The sequence below is a fragment of the Xenopus laevis genome, chromosome 6S, assembly GCF_017654675.1.
Source record: "Xenopus laevis strain J_2021 chromosome 6S, Xenopus_laevis_v10.1, whole genome shotgun sequence".
NCBI lineage: Eukaryota > Metazoa > Chordata > Amphibia > Anura > Pipidae > Xenopus > Xenopus laevis.
This window is the reverse complement of record NC_054382.1, coordinates 81,092,041-81,107,272: the sequence shown is the minus strand read 5'-3', so window position 1 is coordinate 81,107,272 and position 15,232 is coordinate 81,092,041. Positions and strand designations below refer to the sequence as shown.

Below are 15,232 nucleotides of genomic sequence, written 5' to 3'. Positions count from 1 at the left end.
TAATTCCACTTCTGAAACATGATATAAGGGTCTAAATACAAGAAATGCTATTTTGCACAATATAGGGATTTGTATCAAAAATGTTTTATTATCTTAGGCCAAATGTCTAATTGCTGCTAAAACTAAAAAAATGGCTGGGAAGCTTTACTTTTCCTTTAGATAATATATTCACTCAAATTGCTAATATTGCCTCATTCATTAAGCTAAAACTAGTAAAATAATGCATAAACTTTTTTGTTTAATCAGTTTTTTACTTGTTTGGTTAATGAGGCTTTTACACCTATAGGATTAGACACAAACTTGTGCACTGAGTTTAAAAGTGATTTTGCAATTTTTTAAAATGTCGGGAGAAAATGACGTTTAAAATGTCGTTTTTGCACCATTTTTTCATTCATAAAAGTGTGTGTAAACTGTCTTTCACTACAAAATTAAAAGTGGCGGTTGAGTCAGTATTTAGGTGGATTTCTGTTTGTGAATATGGAGAAAGTATTTTACACCAGTTTACCACCACTTTTACTCCAGAATTGGGCTCTCTCCACTTTTGTGAATTCTCCCCATTGTGTTTGCCCTCAAAATAATGGCCACTGGTATACTTTGATCCTGCAAAAACTATTTCCTTTTCCCCATTTCACTTGTCCTAAATACTGTATTTCTAAGGAGTGGAACCATGTTTTATCCTGCCCTCTTCTCTGTCCTGTGGTCTGCAATATACACGTGTGCATTACAAACCCAGCTTCATACTACATATGTGCATTGCCTTCCAGTCTCACTGAAGGGTGGGGGACAATGAGAAAGCTCACAGCATACATTTCCAGAGCTAACATATACTAAGCCCAAATCAGAAGGAGAATGTAATGTTTAATGGCTCTAAGATAAACCTCTTACCTGGCAATAATGCTATGGTAATGTTAATTTAAGTATTTCTCCTTTTTTTAACTAGCAACAGTGAGGCTATTCCAGTTCTAATAACTAACGTAAACCTGTATTCATTAAGGAAATACTGTGGACATTTTCAGTGCTACAAGATAAGTTACAGTTCAAACGCTTTTTATGAAGCTGCTCTGCTACCTTTTCTGGTGCCCCAAGCGCCAAAGATATATTGGCAATTACTGTCATGTTAATCACAAACCAGTTCTGCAAGTTTCTCAAACACAGCCAAGGCAAATCCTAAAGAAAAGAGGGAGTTAAGCTGAAGCAGCTGTCGAAACTGAAGTCCTGTTCATTACTGCCTGATAGAAAAGCAATTAACATATTAACCCTTGTACACAGCCATGCTTTAAATAAGAAAACAACAGCTGGAAAGCATGAGAGGAAGAAATACAGTCATAGTCTATTTTGATTTTTATAAAATATTACATTGATTTAATATTTAAGTCCTAATAGGATTTTGAAAAGCAGCTGTTAGGCAGTTGTAATGTTTGATTGCAAGTTTACCCTTGCATAAATGAGTAAGGCTGCACCTAGTAAAGGAGAAGTAAACCACAAAGTAAAAAACAAAGCTCCAAGCTACACAGGTGGCATTGCTCTAGAGACTCAATAACTTCGGAAAAGTGTCCCTAGGGGTAATGGGACATGGAACAGGTTCTAGTGATTTTCCGCTCTCTTTTGAGTATACTAAAAAACAACACATAGCCCAGTGTGCCAATGCTGAAGAAAATAAATGCCTGTCTGAAGCATCTAACATTAGCTGCGAGACTTACGCAAAGGCGTCATGCGGCTACAAAAGTTAGATTTTAGAGTTAGAGTCAAATTAGAGCACTTTCACACCAACCAATGGTTATGGAGTATCAAGAGGATGTCATATTTGCAATATTGGAAAACAGAGTTGCTCGTTCTTAGCCAAAGTATATTATTATCTCACCAGTCTACATGTGGGGTCCAGGAGCCCATACCCCAGACCTATAGCTCACAGTGGAGGTCTTTAACCATGGAAAAAGCTGCAGGCACTCATAGATCTCACGGCAGGCAAAGTAAAGGAACTGCAGATTTTATTTCAGGCAGGAAGTGAATAAAAAGACAGCCTTACACGTTTTGTGCACACAGGCTTAGTTAACCATTGGTTTTGGAGTATCTAAAGGATGTCATATTTTCCCCACCTAATCATAAATAGCTGTGCATTCCGCCATCTTTAAGCTGGCACACACGTCTTTATGCCACATGCCAGACTGACATAGCACAAAAATATTAATTGGGCTTCGATGCATTTACAAATACATACAATTACATTTTATGTCACTGCAATGGGCCCAACTTTGGCCCATGCTTTAAATTATTGACCCCCAAAAGGGATGGGGTATGCTGTAAAGTGAATGGTCTTTTTGGGCCATTGAATATGTGTCTTGACATAATTTGGAACTTTAAAACTGAATTAAGATAAAATTGGACTTGACCAATATTCTCCCTGGGGTGTAGACCCATGCAGGAGATTTAAAATAACAGCATTCCTGTTTAATAGAATGCAAGTAAAAATGCCAATGTTTAAGGACTATCCAGCCTTGCCTCTGAGGTTGTGTATACTATCTCAATTTGGGAAACTGGCTGGAACATCTGATAAGAGGCAAAGGGTTGCAAATTGACTGCCTCTACACTTCATTATACTATAGCTAATGAGCCTTATGTCAATGCTATAAGCACTTAGCTGTTTATTGAATCTGAGTCTACATGGCATGCCCTACACATTTACATCTGGATTACGGTAACCTCTTATTTCTTATCAAATCTCTTAATACTCTTCATAATGGATCAATGATCCGGCTTGCTATTTATTTCTCTACTTTGTTTAAAAATCCTTCTTTTGGATGTAGAATTGCTTTTTTACAGTGTGTTTGTTATCAGCTCTGTGTTCACACACTCAATCTGGCTGTGTCATACATGGTGTTTTCTCCACCGGTGTCACCTGTGTGTGGTATTGCCCTTAACACAGTGTCACATGAAATACATCCATTTAAAACATACCTCAAACTGACCTGAAGTATGCAAGCATTTTATGACCAGAACTTAGCCCAAGCCTTCCAGTGATGTCAGAAAAGGCAGTCTTAGGGAGGCCTACACAATGATATATTGTACCCTAACCTTTACTTTGTAAACTCTAATTTGTAGGGTCCTCTAATCCTATTGTACTCTGTAAACCTTTCTTTGTTATCCACCATTTATTCCCTGTTTGTTATAACTAAAGCAAAGCACTGAGTATCATGTAGGCGCTATAAATGAATGATAATGATGATATATTTGTATTAACCTGCTCATCATTAGTATGTGCAGATGTCACTGGTACATAGCCAGAAACAATAATAGTAGAGACAAATCCTTACTGCTAGAGAAAAGTTTCAAGGATACCCAGACATGCAACTCTACTAGGATAGTCAAATAAATCCCTCAAACTCTGCTCTAATACAACTGATAATCCTTATCTAAATTTCTAGCCCAACACATGTATCCTATGAATTCTTGAGTAATATGAAAATGTAACAACATTATTTGTTGGATAAAATTCCATTAAAGCACCCAGAGAATAAGGGTGAGATATAAAACCCATTTAAAAAGCTTATATGTCTTATTTATAATGGTAGCCAGAAATAAAACACATTGTATAAATAAAATAAAAAAGGAGCTAAGCTTTACAAAATGTCACAACTTGCTGTGTTTTTTCAAGTTTTTGCAAAGTGATGGAATAACTGGGTATTATAGTATGGAAGATTGCTCTAGGTATTGACTGCTACTTGCTTTGCAATTCTGTAGGGACATCATGTCCACGACAAAGAAAGTCTAGACACAGGGAAGATTTCAGATCAATACTGTTTACAAGTCAAACGTAGCAAGCTACAGTATATGAGATGGCAACAGAAAGAAAACAAGGACCACTGGAGAGAACATAAAACATGGATGCTGCAATGAAAACAAGCCCTGCACAGGAGGGGAAATATTTATACTCTGGGTTTATCTCCCATGGCAGGTAAGTCTGAGTGTAGTTAGTTGGGGAATGGAAAGAAGGGGACACCATGTCATCCTATTTGGTTCATGACGACCATGCATCTGTTGAAGTGATTAATATGGCAGCTTTCACTTTAATGCATTAATGAAAATTCATGAAAACAAAGGAAGGTTCTCAGATTATACAGAAAAAAATGTACCCTCTATTGTAAAACATAAGGATATGGCAAGTCACCAACAAGTTCCATGACCATGTAAAAACAAATACAAGGCTGATAGGCAAGTGTTTTTATAACAACACTAATAAAAAACACAAGTCTTAGATGTTTGGTGGCTGAATAAAAGGGGATAATCCCCGACTGCACTAATCGGTGTGTGTGCGGATCCGTTTCTTTTAAACATTAGTGAGTCATGTGACATATGACATCGTTATGCACAGATTATAATTGATGACATCACTAAGCACAGTTTATAAAGATTTATTTTAAAGGCTGTTCATGGCTGTAGTGTACAGTTATGGGATTTATTATCCAAAATGCTCGGGACCTGGGGTTTTCCAGATAACTGATCTATCTGTAATTATCTTCATGCCTTAAATCTACTAGAAAATCCCAAAAGGTTGGTTTTGCCTCCCATAAGGATTAATTAAATCTTAGTTTGTATCAAGTAAAAAATAGTTTTATTTTTACAGAGAAAAATAAATTAATTTTAAAAAATTTGGATATATATGGAGTCTATGGGAGACAGCATTTCTGTAATTTGGAGCTTTCTGGATAACGGGTTTCAGGATAACAGGTCCCATACCTGTATTATAATATTATTAATCAAGTGACCCAACTTGTAAAAAAAAAAAAAAAAAAAAAAAATATTTAGCCACATGTAGTTTGAATGGTTGGTATATTTTAAACGGGATACTGCAACAAACCATACTAACTTCAGATGTCCCATCCCTGTCTATATGTTCTACTTTCTTTGGACTCTACCGTATACTACAGTCTCATGACTGAGCATAAACTCAATGGTAAAGCTACAGGACAAGGAAGATGTTCTTACGTGGGTATTAGTCGACCTTTGCGCCCTCTGAGGCTTCAGATGGAGTTTTGAAAAGTTTGAACTTGATGTACGTATCTTTTTTCAACCTAACTTACTATGTTACTATGTCTAAAAGCAGAAAATAAAAAACAATAGAGAGACATTGTCTCAAAAAATACTGTTTGGAAAGTTGGAAAAAACTGCCTTCATCCACATGTTTTTGCAATAGATTGGTATCTTGTATTGTAATGGGATAAAAACAGATTCTACAAGTAAAGTGGTCCTTGTGTAATAAAATAAAGTTTTCAGCAGTATTTAAACAAAAATCAAAGGGAAAAGAGAGAGGTTGTTGTTTAACCCTCAGTATTCTGGGAGATATAATTCAGCAACTCATGTTGGATTTCATGCAGGAATGGGACAACAAGAAGATATACAACTGTGTGTATCCATAAACAACTGTGGGCAGGCATTGGATGTAAGAAGCTCTCTGTGCATCAGTAAATTCACCAGTACAGTAAAGGGCAGAAAAGCAAGCCTCTGCCATATCAGCTGTAAAAGAACAGAGCAGAAAGGTCATTACAGGGTGCTTCTATTTCTCTGCAGTGCACATAATGAACAGTCTGCAGTTGCTAAGAGGCTTTAAACATCATATTTCCTAAAGTCTGTCCAGGAAACACTGCAAAGCTATCTCACATGACTTATTGGCAGCGGATAAAACAGGAGCAAAACAGAAATTTACAGCTCTGCTGCCATCTAATGGCCCAACTGGCACCCCCTCCCCCAAGAACCCTGACAAAAAGTCAGCACAGACCTTCCATAGCCTTAACATCTCAGTTGCCAAAAGAGCAGAGCGTGTGCAATGCATGTTAACCTTTCCCTTGCTCTCTGTACAGGCAGATAAACCAATCTCAGCAGCCAGACTGAATTGCAAGCTCAACCCTCCCCATCACATAAACTGGAATACAGTTAAACACAATTACAGTGAATTGTACATTATTAGCATAGAACTAGAAAGAGAGAGGATAAAATACAGAAGTGCCTTAAGTTCAATGTCATGGTTAAGAGATTCATGTTGGCTACCAATAATATCTCTGCATATTAATGCATATCTGACGATATCAATGGGAGATTGTCACTATTTGTCAGACATAACTTTTGTACGATTGCGGTCTGTCAATTAAATTCAAAAACGTCTTCTGATTTGTTATTTTTCATACTTATTTAATCTGAAAGGTTAGTTGTAGATCAGCAGACTGACACAAATGAGTGTTAAGGCCCCAATACATGGGCTGATAATATCCGATGGGCATGCCTGATCAATATCTGTCCAACTTTCGGGCAGGTTAAATAATCCTCTCAAATCGCGGGTGCATCTTTTCGTTGATGTGGATGAGCACAATTTCGCCCACTTCAATGGGGCCATATCGGGGAGGGATCTGCTTGTTTAAAATCTCTCCATGTCTATAGCCAGCTTTACACTTGCACATGGAGGTTGTAATAAATTGCCTGCTACAGTTTCAGCTTGCAGGGATAAAAGCCCCATATTTCCCCCATTCTTCCTCTATACGGTTCCCAGCAGAGACAAAAACCTACAGCAGAGTATTTTCCAGCAGCAATCAGCTGACAAGTGCCACTGCTAATGGCTGACTGACATATACCTGTGGTGTTAGGTGGCAATTTTGAGCAGTGGTTTCCACAGTTTTGGAAAATATATACAATCTACCTTGCAGGAACTCTACTGGTGTCTTCTCCACCCAGACAAGAAAAATGGAACATCTTAAAATGGTTCATTTTTGCAGTGTGATTTGTAGGCTCTACACTGGATGATTGTCATGATTTTTATGATGTAGTTTTTATTTCTAAATTACACTGTTTGCACTGCAAATAATTCACTCTACAATATTAAATTGCATTCCTGAAAAAGCAAATGTATTTTTTTAGTTGTAATATTGGTGTGTAGGCAGCCATCTCAGGTCATTTTGCCTGGTCATGTGCTTTCAGATGGAACTGCTTTCTGGCAGGCTGTGTTTCTCATACTCAATGTAACTGAATGTGCCGCAGTGGGACCTGGATTTTACTATTGAGTGCTGTTCTTATATCTACCAGGCAGCTGTTAGCTTTTGTTAGGGAGCTGCTATCTGGTTACCTTCCCATTGTTCTGTTAGGCTGCTGGGGGGGAGGGGGATATCATCACTCCAACCTGCAGTACAGTAAAGAGTGACTGAAGTTTATCAGAGCAAAGGTCACATGACTGGGGCAGCTGGGAAACTGACAATATGTCCCCATGTCAGAAATCAAAATTAAATAATAAAAGCCGCTTGCTCTTTTGAGAAATGGATTTCAGTGCAGAATACTGCTGGAGCAGCACTATTAACTGATGCGTTCTGGAAAAAAAAAACTAATGTTCCCATGACAGTATCCCTTTAACGTTTATTAGATAACTATAGATAGAGAGCACCAATATGCAGAATAACGGCTTTAATTTGTTTATTGCCGACTACAACACAAAATATTCGGGACAGTTTGAGTCCTTTTTTCAAGGCTGTGTGATAGGCTGAAGTGATATTTTTACATTCATTTCAGCTGAATTGTGTTCGGTATTTTATAGCATGCGTTATATTGTGCGATATTTTAGGGCATTTGGTATTGTCACACGTTATTAGTGCAATTTATATTACCTAAGACATTCGGGATGCCACTGGCAGAGTAGAAGTCTCTTTTTACAGTGTTCTAGTCATTCCTTTCCCTGGGAAACTTAATATAATTCCATGACACAGAACGTAGTGCATTCTGGATCTGCCCAAGGAATCATGAAAATGGGTTAGTGGCTGTAGGTAAGGCTCTAGTTCCTCATAAAGGTCTTTAATTGCTGCCCTACAGCTCCTCACTACATCTTCTTCTATTAATCCATCTCATGTTGTTTAGTAACGCCTACTCCTGGGAGGTGTTAAATTTCACAGTGATTATCGCACTATTTTATGCTTTTATCGCTTAAAAGATGTTAGTGAATAATGCGTTAGGATTAATTCTATTCTATAAATATCTCAATGCGATTAGACTACCACTGTGCAGAAATGTAGAATTAACGCTTGCGATTTGTCTATTAACTCATGCGAAAATACTTTGATGAATCATTCCTTAAATAACGCGTCTTAAATAACACACAAAACTGTGCGTTAAGGAATAACAACCTCTAGTGAATCAGCCCCATAGAGTTTATTAGCTAAATGGCAAAAGTAGTAAAGAAATGCATGGAAAATAAAATGATAGAGGATACCACTACATAGTACAACTATTTTCTGTACATAGCATTGAATTTACAATTAGAGAGAGAAATGAAGACATTATGTTATACAAGTATCTCTCTGAGGCATCTTATACCACTGGAGTCAACAGAGCAAGACCTATACAAAGCGCCATGTTTGTAGAGACCCTAACAGCACAGGGCACACTGGAGGCATGGTCACTATATCTCTTAATAGGAGTTTGGGGGTAGTTTATACATGATCTATATGTTTGATGGGGCACTTGGAGATCTTTATCTCAATCAGCTGTGCTATAAAGGAAAAAGAAAAACCTGGGCTACTTTATTTCTTCCATCTCTTCTTAAACAAATCAGAGATACAGGCGGATTAAATAAATATGTGCTTGTCAGCAATAGGTTACCTCAGCAGCTATAGATTTTGACTTTTTTGAATTACAAACATTCTCTAAAGCTTTTTCCATCCTGACATATTTATTGCTGAAACGGTAATGATACTGGGAAAAAAGCATCAATAAATGTCCAATCAATGCAGCTGCTGGCAAATAAGTAAAGATAATAAGCCTGTGTAGATATCAAGGAAGAAACTGGATTATTTAACTGGATGTTTGTAAGCAGATTTCATCTATTTATTCACTGACGATTTTATAAAAAAATAGTTTTCTTTATAGACAATAGTTTGTTTTAAATCCCATTGATGGAAATGTGTTTTTTAAAGGTATCTGCTTTTTTTTCTCACCTTTCCTCACTGCAGAACTAGCCCTGAACATGATTTATGATAAAGTTTTGATCCCATTAGACCCCTACCTGTCTCACCTGCAGATTGGTGCAAACACAGAGCAGTTTGTTTGTTTTTTAACTAACAACCCATTCAACAAGCAGAGATGAACTCCATTCCTCCTGCTCATGTGTTGACGGGTGCTTGAATAGAATGTGTGGGGTCTCACCTCATCTTGCACATCTTTGCCAGTTCACACATAAACCTACACAAAAATTGATCTCCAGGATTATCAAAACAATTATAATGACACTTCCAAACAAGGAATGCTGTTCTGAGTATACAGCCAGTTTCATAGGCAAGGCCATTAATGATTAGACACAGTGTATTTGTTCTAAATAGAGCTGCCTGCTCCTGGTTTTGCTCAGTGCAAATATAATGCATAAATAACTTCCTACATAAGACTTCTTCTTAAGTACATGCCAAGTCTTACGTGAAGATATTGGGACACTAACACTCTCCTTTGATCTTATCATGACATAGCTGTGTGATATTGTGCATCAAAGAAAGACTTCTGTTCATACCCAACAAAGACTGGAGAAGGAACTGATATCACTTGAAGGTGGTCCTAACTCCACAAACACCACAATGTTTTCGTCTATGGGCCATTATTGCTAAAGTCTGGAAAAAACATGAACAGCAATAAGATGGATGATTCCTACATTTCTGCATATATAACTTCCTTAATAAAGGCCCCAACAAGGGCCAAAATGTTGGATGCACAAGTGATGGATTAATAAAAATTCTTTGACACAAGATTCCGGAGTGCGGGTCCCTCTATAAGCATTAACATCTATAATATATATTTCATATATGTTCAGTTGGCTTTCTAAAACAGTTATATTAATGTTGGGCACAACTTTCCCTTTTGATAGATCTTCTTGTAGCCACTTATATATAAACTTTCTAAGAATATATATATTTTTATTTATTGCAAAATGAAAATGTATTGAAAGTTATTACAGGTGGTTCAGGATGAGCCTGCATAAATAAACAACAAAATCTGACCCCTAAACTTCACAGCCTACTAGCTATTCTGAACTACAAGTCCAAGCACCAAAAGGCAGCTAACGTCTAGAGGTTGCAGAGTTTTAATAACCCGATTCTACAACACAGTTTGCGCAAGTGCTTTTACAAGTTCTTCTCTGGAGGGAAATGTACAAAACGTTCCCCCTAAAGCCACTGTTCACCTTGCAAAAACTTATTTAAGTTCAGCTGTGATACTACATCATAACCAGACTTTTCAAGCTGTTTTTTACTTTTTATAATTGACTATTCTATAATTTTATAATTTTCCACCTTAAGTGTCTGTAGCGAAGCCATGGGGGGGGGGGTAGTCACTGACTCCATGAACTGTTTTGACACATTAGGGGGCAGATTTATCAAGGGTTGAATTGAAAATTCAAATTTACGAGTTTTTTGGTCAAAACTGTCAAAATCTGCTTTTTCAGAATTAGATTTTTGAGATTTATTATACTCTGGCGCTTTAAGAACTCAAATTCAACTATTTGACAACTATAACCTGCCCAGTTGCTGTTTAAGTCTATGGAAGAGGTCCCGGGATCAATCCTGAGTTGTTTGATGGCTTACTGACATTCGAGTTTTTTTCAGAGAAAAAAACTTGAATCAAGTTTTTTGAATTTGATTCGAGCTTTTGGGTCAATTCTATTCAACTGAGTTTTAAATTTTTTTTTTATTAATACATTTTCGATTGGTCAAATTTCAAGTTTCATTAAAGCCAGCTGTTATTACTGATACAATAGATGCTAATGTATCAACTAACATAGCAAATTGAAACAGTTTAGAAACTGCACCTGGATTACTGAGCTGCCAGGCAGGGAACACCAGAGACAGGATTAAAGATTTAAGATTAAAGTTTAGAAAAAGTCAAAAAAAAAAAAAAAAAAAAGAAAATAGAAAGCCAGTGAAAATTTTTTTATTTCTGGTTAATTACCAGAATGCACGTTAACTGAAGAAAGGTGAACAACCCCTTTAATTTATAAATAATCATTTCATAAACTTACCAAACTGGGCTCATGTCTTATACTAGAATTCAGAACTAAAGAATGAAATAAATAGCTAGCTTGGGGAGGTATTCTTCATATAAAAAAAGTTTAAAAAGTTACACAAAACTGGAGTCTCTTCAAAGGAAAAGGGTGGGTGCCAGTCGCCCTCTGGCTAAGGGCCATCAGAGAATCATCTGTTCTGTATATTGCATTGATAATTATATGCATGGTTGTTCTGATTCTAGGTGGTGCAGGGGCAAAAGGGACAGTCAACAAGCCAAGCGTTCCACACATTTCGCACATATACATGCATCATTTATTTCCCTTAAATGCTGGCTCGCTGTATTCCTGAGCTAAATACGTAGTTTTGCACTATGTTTAATATCCGTGTATTGCTGTGTGTGCATTATGCTCCTCCTCAACAATAAAAGTTCCATGACCAGAGGATCACACAACAGCATAAACCCTGAGGCCCAGCACTCCTGTACAGTTTTCCAACATCTGGAGAGACATACATTTCTATGCATTTAACTAAACTAATACTTTATATAGCAGCAGCATGTAATTCATATACAGCCCCCTCTTTGAACTTCAGCACATTCATTTCTACACAAATTTGCTACTCACACCAGTCAAGCTTGAACATGTAAGGCACCTACAGTAGTTATTCTGCATCATAGATAAAAGTCAACTTTTTCCCTGACAAAGTGGGAAAAGTGACCTGCTTAGCTGCAGATGAGTGAATCTGGGTAGCCACTGTGTAACAATAAGCAAACTGCTGTACAGCATATGGTGGACACACAAACGCTATATTTTACTATCAATTCTGTGAGTTCTTCCTCCCACGGCAATGTCAGTGTTTTTGCATCACAATCAGTGGCCGAATGGGTAGAGCTTTGCTTGTGAGCAGATGAAATACTGCTGAAAGTCAATGTGCTAGCTGGCTTCAGGGACAGAAGAATTAATGAGAAAACAAGAAAGTAGCAGATGGTGTAGTCGTACTCATCACTGCACACGTCCTCCTCTTGAAGCAGTTTCTAAAGATACAAAGCTCCAGGGCCCCACCTGGTAGTAGTATAATTACCCTAAATGTGCACTTATGTTTCATTACACCTTACCTATTACTATACGTGCTGATTACAAGTAGCAATCCTTTCATTTCCATTCACCCCTCTGAGGTCCTACAGCAGACAACAGAGACGGCTCAGTGTTGCCTTCCCCTGTGGATCACAGCTCATGCTGAGAAGGAGCAGCCACTAAATGATTTGTCACTCAGCAGGAGTCCTATTGGGCACTGATAAGGATGACATCATCCTTCTTTTACCAATAACAATGGTGCTAACAAGAAGGCACAATCTCCAAACCTCCTTTCTCGCTCTTGACTGAAGCCGTGGCAGGTGCAGTACTTGCAGAAACAAACCCAGCCTTCGCTTCCAGCTCCAATCGGCTCCTTTTTGATGGCAAAGCAAAGCCCAAGTTGGCTTCTTCCATAAGGCTGTGCAGCTGCTGCTTCTCCCACTGCAGATGCTTTCATTAATTTTATCAAGGGCACGCTGAAATAAGTGCTTATTCAGTTATTTGGTAGCAGCTGGAGGCATAAAACAAAAAATCTGAATAAGAGCGTACCAACTCATCATGTAAATTAAAAGGGGCTGCTGGTTCCCCCAGAGAATGTGCCACGGGCACAGTCGTTATATTTTCTGGGAAATGGTCTGATCTGCAGCTTGAATTCAGGCTGTGGAATACAAGGGAGAATAACCTTGAACACATTAAAGGTGCTGCAACATAACAGGCAGGATCATGCACTGTGGGTACAAGTGTAATCCATGCTTTTATTAATGAGTTACTCCTAAAAAAGATATTTACTCATTTACTGCTAATCATATGCCAGCCATTCTGAATAAAAGAAATGTGTCTCATGCACCTGTTTCATCATTAGGGATAAAGTAATTCATTGCCTACTTTCCAACATTAATTTATAGGACCCTTTAAATAGCAAAAAGCATTTGAGACATGCAACACCCTCCTAATGTTACACATTTGTTTTTAAAACAGCATGAACTGCAAATCTTAGGCAAATACAAACATAAGAGATGGCAAATACAAGAGTGATAGATAGTCCTTCTTCAGGCCATATTCATTTACAGGTATGGGCTCCAAAAAGGTCTGGAAGATTAGGGCACCTGCCATTTGCAGAGCTTTTAGTAATGGAATTAAAAACCTCAAAACAAAGTTAGGTTTATCGTTAAAATACACTAATGTCAACTGTACAGCAAAATAAAAGTTTAAAAACTTGAAAAAATAAATATTTATATATATTTAAACATACCAATGTCTATACTACGCCTAAAACCATAAGAAAACTGCTAAAATGCTAAGTAACTGATGGCCCTGCCACAAAATGTTTATAACTCAATACAATGCAGATCTCTATAAAATATCATCTAAATAAACAATTTTCATAAAAAAAATATACTTTTTAAGTATGTGCCATTGGGTAATCCTAGTATTCATCTGTTGTGGAGTGCTCAAACCCTAGTTATACAACCAAGAGGGTGTCAGGTGCTTAAACTGGATGGCCTTTGCCTGCCCTTCAGGTCTTGCATTCAATACAAAGTAAAACCAGTAGCACATTTATTTATCCCATGTGCATACAAATTAAGTTGTTCTTAATTTTTATGCACATGGGCTAAATAAATTATGGATTCACTTTCACCAACTTTATCAGAGTGCTACTGGTTTTACTTAAGGGCAGGGGCTTAGAAAGCTACTGGGGGAGATTAGTCGCCCAGCGACAAATCGCTTCTTCTTCTTCGGGTGACTAATCTCCCCAGATTGCCTCCTGCGGCATGAATTGAAATCGCCGGTACTCGGATCACTTAGTTTTCTGAAGTTGCCCGAGGTTTCCTCGTGAGGCAACTTCGGGCGACTTCAAAAAACGAATCGATCCGAGTGCCATCCTGCCAGCGGTCTTGCTTTTAGCCAGCGGGGAGGCAGTTCGGGGAGATTAGTCGCCCGAAGAAGAATAGATTTGTCCCTGGGCGACAAATCTTCCCCAGTGTGTGCCCCTGCCCCTATATTGGTTAAACCTAAGAGTAAATTGCCATTTTACTTACCAAGAGCCGCCCCCTGGGATTATACAATTTACGGTGCACACAAACATGTTAGGTCACACAAGCCAATTAACAGACAAAGTTCTGTTCATTAAGTATTAATTTTATGGGTATAATTTTCCTTTAATCTTTCTCTCTCTGTTTACAAAGATGACTCAAAGCATGCACGAAGCACTGCAAAATGACCAGGGCACAGAGTCATTTGGGGGGGGATTTCACACTCATTGTTGTGTTGGTGTTTACTTGGGCCATTGAAATTTTTGGGTAGTAATGCTAAGCCTTAAATCATTCAACACAATTCACAGTTTAGTTCATTGGTAAATGAGTATATTGTAGATCAATAATTTTCAAGACTATTTCAGTATAAGCTACCCTCAGAAGGTCCAATATTTGATCAGGGCCCCATTGGCTCATAACATGGTTAGAGTTCAAGGAAAACATTGCTGTATCAGTCCTTTAGCTACTTAGTTCCATTAATACTTAGAAAACCAAATAAGTTTTCACCCTAGTTGACTGTCATCCTTTTTGTATGTATGTAAGAGAGCAACTATCTAACTAACTGGTCTTGAGGCGGAGCGACCCCCCCCCATGTCACTGCTCCAATTCACCCTCAGTGGAGCCAGATTCACAGTTTAGTAACCACTACTAAGAAACATATAACTATACAAGAGCCATTTGTCTCACCTGATTCACTAAAACATGTGTATTTAAAAAAATAAAAAAAAAGAAGCTATACCCTCCTGGCATAAATATTAAGACCTGTATAAAATCACTTGGCCAAAGGTAGTACATTATATCCTGTATGTATTTACCTTATCAAACCCTTCTGAAAAACGAACTCTGATTCTCCATTTTGCCACTTGTTAGTATTTATGGTTGAGCTATTACTTGCCACTTTCCCTGGAAGTCACTGGACTTTAAAGGGAAAACTATACCCCCCAAAATGCAACAGATAGTTTATAGCAAATTAAATGGCATATTAAAGAATCTTATCAAACTGGTATATATATTTAAGTAAATATTGCCCTTTTACATCTCTTGCCTTGAACCACCATTTTGTGATGGTCTCTGTGCTGCCTCAGAGATCCCCTGACCAGAAATACTAGCAAAT

The 15,232-nt window shown here is 37.7% G+C and overlaps 1 protein-coding gene across 1 annotated transcript in view; it reads right to left on the bottom strand.

Moving 5' to 3' along the window:
- Positions 1-15,232, bottom strand: part of cdkal1.S (CDK5 regulatory subunit associated protein 1-like 1 S homeolog) — a 553,340-nt gene that overhangs the window by 320,452 nt on the left and 217,656 nt on the right.